The sequence below is a fragment of the Physeter macrocephalus genome, chromosome 12 (genome assembly GCF_002837175.3).
Source record: "Physeter macrocephalus isolate SW-GA chromosome 12, ASM283717v5, whole genome shotgun sequence".
NCBI lineage: Eukaryota > Metazoa > Chordata > Mammalia > Artiodactyla > Physeteridae > Physeter > Physeter macrocephalus.
This window is the reverse complement of record NC_041225.1, coordinates 37975391-37984669: the sequence shown is the minus strand read 5'-3', so window position 1 is coordinate 37984669 and position 9279 is coordinate 37975391.

Here is a 9279-nt window from a genome sequence, read left to right as displayed (position 1 = left end):
CAGATATCTTGGGAAATCTGTCTCATCAGACGTTATCTAGTTTATTTCTGGAAAATCTTTACTTTCAGGTCACCAGGTGATGTGCAGATCCAGGTAGATTTCAGTACTTTCTTTAGGTGTGTCATATAAATCCAAGAATCTATTCCTTGGACTTTGGTAGCACAAGGGATGATTAGCAGTACCTGATAGGAGCCTTTTCAGCAAGGTTGAAGAAAGTTATTCTGGAGGTGTCTTTTCTAGTAGATGAAATTTCCAGTGGGTCACAATATTAGCTGTGGGTCAAAAGAAGCAGGAGCCAAGTGCCTTGGGCGTCCTGTGACTATCTCAAAGGGTGAGTGTTTATGAGTTCCAACAGTGGTGGATCTGAGATTTAGAAGGACGAGTGGAAATGCTTCTGGCCAGCGTATTAGGAGGGCCTCTACAAATTTTGCCCATGTGTCTTAATAATGCTGTCAATTTATTCACCTAAGAGGATTTTTAGGGTGTTGAGTGCAATAAAATACTGTAAAACTGGCCAAACAGTGAAGACTTGTCAAAGCACCTGACCAGGAAACTGGATTCCTCGATTATTATGAAGTTCAAGAGGAATTCCCCAAGCAGGGATAATTTTTTCCAGAAGAACTTTATCCACAGAAGAGGCAGTAGCCTGTCTGCAAGGGAAGGCTTCAGTCCAGCATGAAAACATACACACTGTGATTAAAATACGTTTATATCCATGGGATGGAGGAAGTTGTATGAAATCCATTTGCTAGCCCTCTAGTGGTCTATTAGGCAGTTTAAAATTTTCAGAAAGTTCTCTAGAATTAGAACCAGAATACCAGCCCACTAACTTATTGTACAGTCAGGCTTGGGCAATTGCTAGTGATGACACATGAAAATTCTAACGGAGTACTCGTAGTTCAGGCATACAAAAATGGATTTGGGCAGCCATTGAGCACCTGGTCTCAGGCACGTGCCTGCACCACTAAGAACTTGAACTTTCTGTGAACTATACCTAACCCAAGGTTTTCAAAACGTCTGCTAGCTGCAACATTGTGTTTCAAGGCTGTTCTCTCTTCTAACTATGCGACCATTTCAGAGCCCAACCAATCCTTACTTAACAAGCACCCTTACTTCTTGCCAGCTCCAATTATAATTCTTGATAAACAATTCATATAACTAACTGTAACCTTGTGGTTCTTGCCTTTATAATCCTCCCCCATTTTGACAGTTCAAGCGCTTCTTCGATCTGTGTCTCCCAGGCTGCTGTCCTAACAAACCCCAAATAAGCCCCTTTTTATTTTAATCAGGTCTCTGTTTCTCAAATTTTGGTTAATACTAGGTGACTTTACTGGGCAATTCCTAGGGCTTTTCCAACGCCTGTTGATTGGAACAAAACATTGGCTCCCACACAAAATGTCTGATGAACCTGTTCATGACTATTACAATCAAATTCAGATTTTTTAAAAGAAAGTTCTGCTTTTCCTTCAGATGTTGATTCCACTCAGTAGCTTTTAAATCTGTTTATTAGTGGACTGAACCAGGCCCTTCCCTTCCAGTAAAAAGGACCAGGGTGGGATGGGAAACATGTCCACTCCAGATTTAATCTGTCACACCTGCTCTAACACTCTAGATGAGTCACCTAAAAGGAAGATTGCCAGAATTTTTAACCTTCAACTCCAGCAAATGAAGGCCCCTAAATGAAACCAAAACCCTCCTAGTTTCTGCTCTTTGCTGCTCTTGAGCTCCATTTCTTTTTCCAACTAGAAGTCTAGTGCAATAACATTTAGCAATTTCTTCAATGCAATATACTTAAACCAAACTCCTAGCCTTTACCCTTGTGATATATCGTCAAACAAGTTACAGCCTCTCCCCTTTCTCTCTCTCTCTCTCTTTTTTTTAAATAGATGTTGGCAACATGTGATTTTATGTATTTATTTATTTATGGCTGCGTTGGGTCTTCGTTTCTGTGCGAGGGCTTTCTCCAGTTGTGGCAAGCGGGGGCCACTCTTCATCGCGGTGCGCGGGCCTCTCACTGTCGCGGCCTCTCCCGTTGCGGAGCACAGGCTCCAGACGCGCAGGCGCAGTAATTGTGGCTCACGGGCCCAGCCGCTCCGCGGCATGTGGGATCCTCCCGGACCAGGACTCAAACCCGTGTCCCCTGCATTGGCAGGCAGATTCTCAACCACTGTGCCACCAGGGAAGCCCCCTTCTCTCTTCTTTTAATGGTGTCTCTATTTTCCTAATCATCTAAACTTGAAACTTTGGACTCATTGCTGACTCTACCTCCACACAGCACAACAGTAATTAAATTCTAATCATATTTTTAAAAAAATATAATTCCCATTTTTTTCCTTCTCATTCCTATGGTTGATGCTCAAATACAGATCCTTAATATTTCTAGGTGTATGGCAATAGCCTCTTAACTAATTTCTGCTAGGGACAGCATTCTCTCCCACTTGTCTCTAATTCATCCTAAATGCAGCCATTAGGTGAATTTTTCTGAAAGGCTATTTTCAATACCTCTTTCTCCTGAAGCAAACCCACAAATATAGTCTTTCCTATAGCATGAAGTTCACACTTACTTTTAAGCCTGGCATTCAAGGTTCTGAACGCCCTGACCTCAAGTCTCTTTCCTGTCTATCTTCTTTTACCCCCTTACAAAACCACTCTCTCTCAAAAACACCTGTTTACTCACTATTGCTCAATTATATCTTACACTTTTATTTATGCCTTTGTTCATGCTCTTGTTGTCATCTGGAATATATTTTACTATTCTATTTATATCCAAATCATAAATATTCTCTATGATGCCTTATACCCATTCTAATCCTTAATAACTCAATTCTTTTAAACCACAGTATATATTATTTATATAATCTATTTATAATTACATATAAAAAATTTTAAACCTTTATATTGTTATTAAATTTTTTTGTTATTGATGCCATGTCGCTGTGTCATAACTTCTTTGTATGGCACCTGGCACAATATTGAATATATAATAGATGCTCAGTACTTAATGTCTGTTCCATTGAGTAAAAACTGGTTCCCAGAGTAAATACCTTTGAGTCCTTAGGAATGAGGGTCTTATTTGGCTGTATTTAGGAAAACCATTAAAAAAACTCTAAATGATAACAATTGATGAAGAGAAAATCAGGATATAGTCACAGAAGTGCTAAGCTAATTATTCTTAAATGAGGATTAATAAATAAACATATGTTATAGACACTTTAAAAAGCAGACTTAATAGTGTATTTGAAAAACAGTGATAGCTATATATCAGTGAAGATATTTGGAACTATCCAGTGGTATATATTTTAGTCTCTTTTCCTTTTGTATTAAATCTAGAGAGAAAATGAAAAAGAATTACTTCCCATGGAGCTCTCTGTGAAACAAAGGGGAAAAAATGAGCAATTTGACAAATCAATGAAAAATCTAGAAGTTGGGAAATCCCCTTAAATGATTTTTTAAACGATTATCTGAGGATTCTTATTCTAGAATGGTTAAAGAAGTGAATGGGTTACTGTTAATAACTATAATGCTTACATAGAATTTGTCATGTGTAAGGCACTGTTCTATGTGTTTTACATATAGAATATAAAATCCTACACATATAGAATCATAAAATCCTATAACCACCACAAGGGGCAAGTACTATTACTAATATTCTCATCTTACAGTTGAAGAAATTGAGGCACAGAGGGTTAAGGAGTTTACCCCAAGGTCAAACAGATAGTAAGTTATGGAACCAGGATTCAAATCTAGGAAGTTTACTTCCAGAATCAACACTTTTTTCTTTCTTTTTTTTAAAAAATGGAAATAAGACATACATACAGAAAAAATATCATTCATAAATGTACAACACAATGAATTATCACAAAATGAACAAACTTCCCAGGTAAAGAAGTAGAGGACTCAAGCATGAGGAGGACTTCTGGGGTAGAGAGTCTATCATCCTATGTTCTTAACTACTCTCTATATCGCCTCTCAGTTGATTTCTGGACTTTACTCTCCACCTTAAAGTTCTTACTATGATTTCAGTTGAAGTTGATTTAAATTTATAGTGTTCATTCTTAAAAAGCAATAGAAAACAACAAAAACAACAAAAACAACAAAAAACCAAAAAAGCCTGAAATTTGATGTTATTTTCTTGCCAGAGTTTGAATGCTTTTTTTTAAATTAATAAAGCCAAAAATCATTTTGTAATTCTACTGAATCTCTGGCAAAGTAAAGTAAAGGCACACTTCTGAGCAGCACAGTTAATGCAATTTTGACTATATGCAAACCCTAATGCTCTTGTTGTAGGTCTGTACTAAAGGACAAGGGCTGCAGAAAGGGTTAATGGTGAATGATGTCACAGTTCTGTTTCCAGTCTTCTATTTGTCAGCCTCCAGTACCAAACTATCCTGCACACCCTTGAGCTATTCCTTTTGGAGTTTAAACTGACAGTGTCTCTTTCTATTTTGAAGTTCCTGACAAAGTTTGACATTGTATCAATACTTCATGGACACGTAATTATGGTTTGAGACAATTAGTTGATAGATCAAATCCAGTGGAACAGGTCTTTTCTTCAATGGCATGCAGAAGTTAAAATAGTGTCTTTTTTGAAAAAATTATTATTACCAGAGAGGAGTTTGGAGAGTAAAAAGTGGAGAAGATGGTGCAGCTATTCCATGGCTATGCAAGTAGAAGGCGATTCAACAGGGAGACACATATATATTTAAGTATTCATGACTACAAGAAGAGGATGGCATTCAATACAGTGTTGAGCACATATTCTGTACTAAATATTGTTTGATTTGAAATAAGGTTTTTTGTGTGTTTGTTTTCACCCAGCAGAGATTTTATAAACAAAAACCAAAGAAAACCTCTGTGCCTTTTTGTACATTATTATTGAACATTAAATTGTTACAAAGCATGGATGGTCAGAGATCATATTAAACTAAAGTTCTATTTACAGTCCTTTGATCCATTGTATTATTATTTTTTTTTTCTTTTGCGGTACGCGGGCCTCTCACTGTTGTGGCCTCTCCCGTTGCGGAGCACAGGCTCCGGACGCGCAGGCTCAGCGGCCATGGCTCACAGGCCCAGCCGCTCCACGGCATGTGGGATCCTCCCGGACCGGGGCACGAACCCGCGTCCTCTGCATCGGCAGGCGGACTCTCAACCACTGCGCCACCAGGGAAGCCCAATTGTATTATTTTTATATTGGAGAACACACACACTTTTCCTAATTAGAGCTTGGAAATATATGGTCACACTGCTTCTGCTTCTCCTTCTCACCTTTTAGTTTTTCACACATAAAAAAAGGAACATCCGAGGGCTTCCCTGGTGGCGCAGTGGTTGAGAGTCCGCCTGACGATGCAGGGGACGCGGGTTCGTGCCCCGGTCCGGGAAGATCCCACATGCCGTGGAGCGGCTGGGCCTGTGAGCCATGGCCGCTGAGCCTGCGCGTCCGGAGCCTGTGCTCCGCAACGGGAGAGGCCACGGCTGTGAGAGGCCTGCGTACCGCACAAAAAAAAAAAAAAAAAAAAAAGGATCATCCCAATCATGATTACTGTGCTTCTGTCTTTGCTTAGCTAACTATTATGTACCAAGCCCAGCCCCTGCCCTGTTTCTCTATTTTCTGAAAAGATGGCATTGTTACTGTAACCGGTAGCCCATATCCTGTATCTATGTTTTTCCAGGTTATTGTCCAAGATCTGAACTACATAACTTTTAAGAGAGTCACCTCTAGAGTCCCTCTGAGTGGTCTCCAGAAATCATGGGCTTAGCTTTTGGAAGCTGATATATAACTGCAGTAAGTGGGTGATTAGCATGACTGGCCTCAGGCAAAGCTGTAAAACAAGTGACATTTTGCAACTTTCCTTTCTAGTCATAATTAAGTACCATGTAAAACAAATACAGGCAGTCCCCTGCATATGAACCGTCAAGTTGCGAACTTTCAAAGATGCGAATGTGCGTTCGCATGTCTAATCACGTAAGTTAGCTCACGTGTCTGGCGTACATCGTCACGCGCGTGCATCCTCTACAAGTTGTGCTTTTGTGGACTTTCCTGTATAGTACTGCATAGAGCACAGTAAGACAGTATCTTTATATCAAGCCCAGGATGTCCGGAAGCAAGCTAAAAGCAGCAGTGATATAGCTGGTACTGCTAAGAAGCACCAGCTGTTGTACAGTAGTGTACTACTGTACTTTTCAAGGTACTGTACTGTAAAGATGAAAAATGTTTTCTTTATTTTTTGTGTTTGTTTTTTATGTATTATTTATGTGAAAAGTATTATAAACCTATTCCAGTACAGTACTCTGTAGCTGACTGTGTTAGTTGGGTACCTAGGCTAACTTTGTTGAACTTACGAACAAATTAGACTTATGAAAGCACTGTCGAAACAGAACTTGTTTGTATGTAGGGGACTTACTGTATTATGTATATAATGCATACGTGTCAGATAACATTACAAAACTAAACATGTATTCTTGCCCTACTTTGTTTCTCATAGGGTATAGTTATCTATGAGAAACTTTTAAAAATTAGGGAAAAGATTGCTCTTTAATAGAATTGTGTGATAACATACTGCCATGGGCAACTAACTGCCTCTCCCCATGTCCTAAAGTTACATTTCCTCCCCACTTTCTGTGATTCTTGGCTCTCTTTTTCAAGACTCCTTCAAAAAACTGCTCAAGGGAGTCATGGCCTTGGTCACATTTTTATATAATTAATTCTCCTCTTATAAGATCCACTAATGTAGGGCTTCCCTGGTGGCGCAGTGGTTGAGAATCTGCCTGCTAATGCAGGGGACATGGGTTCGAGCCCTGGTCTGGGAGGATCCCACATGCCACGGAGCAACTAGGCCCGTGAGCCACAACTACTGAGCCTGTGCGTTTGGAGCCTGTGCTCTGCAACAAGAGAGGCTGCGATAGTGAGAGACCCACGCACCGCGATGAAGAGTGGCCCCTGCTTGCCACAACTAGAGATAGCCCTTGAAACAAAGCCCAGAAACTAAGACCCAACACAGCAAAAATAAAAAAATTTTTTTTTAAAAAATCCACTAATGTATAGAACATGCTGAACTCAGTTATGAAGAGCGTGCTCAACTGATTCATTAAATTGGAGAAATTCTGGGGCATATATTACATTCGTAATAGGTATGTTACTATATTATAGACTGTATTTATTTATTTATTTATTTATTTATTTTTGCAGTACGCGGCCCTCTCACTGTTGTGGCCTCTCCCATTGCGGAGCACAGGCTCCGGACGCACAGGCTCAGCGGCCATGGCTCACGGGCCTAGCCGCTCCACGGCACGTGGGATCTTCCTGGACCGGGGCACGAACCCGTGTCCCCTGCATCGGCAGGCGGACTCTCAACCACTGCGCCACCAGGTAAGCCCTATAGACTGTATTTAGATTTGGTTTTTTAAAATATCACTTAGTTTCTTCTAGATCCTAGTTGTTTTATATCCTGACTAGGTAGCTCTTCCTGTAGCCAGACCCCTTGGGTTAATGACTTTCCTAATTAGTTCATCTTTACTTCTATATCTCAGTCCAATGCTAGAGCTGTTTCTATACTTCCTTAATCTCTGAGAAAGCAGAGTTCTATCTTTTTGGACCTTAGGTCATTTTTTGTTTTCTAGTTGAAACAGAATCTAGGCTGTCTAAATTCTGTTTTTCTAGGCCCAGTTCAGTTCTTCCATCTGTAAAGCCACTTGCCTTCCTATCTAGAGCTCATTTCCTCCTTCACTGAATTCCTTATAGTATCTATTTCTTAATACTGCTTATTTTATATATCACTCACTTGGTATATATTCAACACAACAATTAGAAAAATATTATTATCTATTGTATGGTAGGTCCCATGCTATACACTGGAAACACAAAGTTCAACAAGGTAACTGTTCTAAGTGTCAAGGAGCTAATAATTTAGTGGAGTAGATTGTATATACACAACCAACCATTACGTAATTTTATAAGTATACAATAGAAGTCTGAAATGGTGGGGACATGGATAAAAATTGATTAGTATGGAGAAGAAAGGGAGTTTTGTAAAAAAATTACAGCTCATAGGAATGGAATGAATGAATGTATCCTTCAGGAATAGGCTTTTAGGCACCATTTCTTCCTGAGCACCTTCCCTAAGCTTCCAGACTAGGTTTGGTCCTCTTTCTTCAGTGCTTGAATATTCCTCTACTGTAGTACTTATCCTATTATATTGTAATAAACTCTATATGTCTGTTTCTCCTACTATACTGTAAATTTCTTGAAAAAAGACTCAATTTTGAATATCTAATACCTAACACAGTGCCTGGTACATAGTAGATAATCAATAAATGTCTTAAAAACTGAACAACAAAAAGAAAGCATGAGTATCTGGGGAACTGTAAGCAATTTGGTGAGGTAGAGTGTGAGAGGCACGGGAGAAGGGAAAAAAGTTGCTGGAGATCAGGCTAGAAAATAGACTAGCACAAAGTTGTGAATGACCTGATTAACTAGGCTACATAATGGGCCATGTAGTGTTAGTTTTATATGCATACTTATCTTTTTATATGCATATTTCTGGCCAGAATGCATTTTTTAGAGACAAAGATTACATTTTATATGTCATAGCATTTACTTCAGTATGAGGCATACTTTCTTGCAGATAATAGATATTCATTCAGCAAGTCAAAGGATAATTAAATCATCAGATGAGAGCATTTACTTAAGGTACTTTGAAAGCTGTTATTATTTAGCTGTCAATGATTATTGATTGACAGTAAGCAGTGACTACACTCTGCCGTAAATAATGACAGAAGAAGGATTCTTTTGATCCATTCTTTTCCTCTGAACTGAACCTACTGCCATTCTGAAATCATAGAGCCATAAGCAAACTTAAAATATTGAAAAGTACAGTTACTTTTTTGTATTTGGCAAATTTGGGGGCTCTTCACTCATGAAAAAGGATCAAATGAGATGAAAACAAATTAACATAGTTTTTTTGTTTGTTGTTTTGTTTTGTTGTAATAAAGTTTTCACACTGTTTCTTGGCACCAATAGAGAGTCTGTCAAATTTCCTCTCTTTGACCTTAGCCAGACAAGAAAGAAAAAACTGCCTGGCTTGCTAAGGCTACAATTCTGTAGTGAGACTTGATTTATACAGTAATGTTTCTAAAGTACTGTGAAATAGAGTTTGATTCAATACTATGCTTGTAACTGTTTAACAACTGGCTTTCTAGAAAGAAAAAAAAAAAAACTCCCTAATTTGTAGTGTTTGCTGATTTTAGCAATTTAAATAGAAATACTTCCATCATGGCCTACTC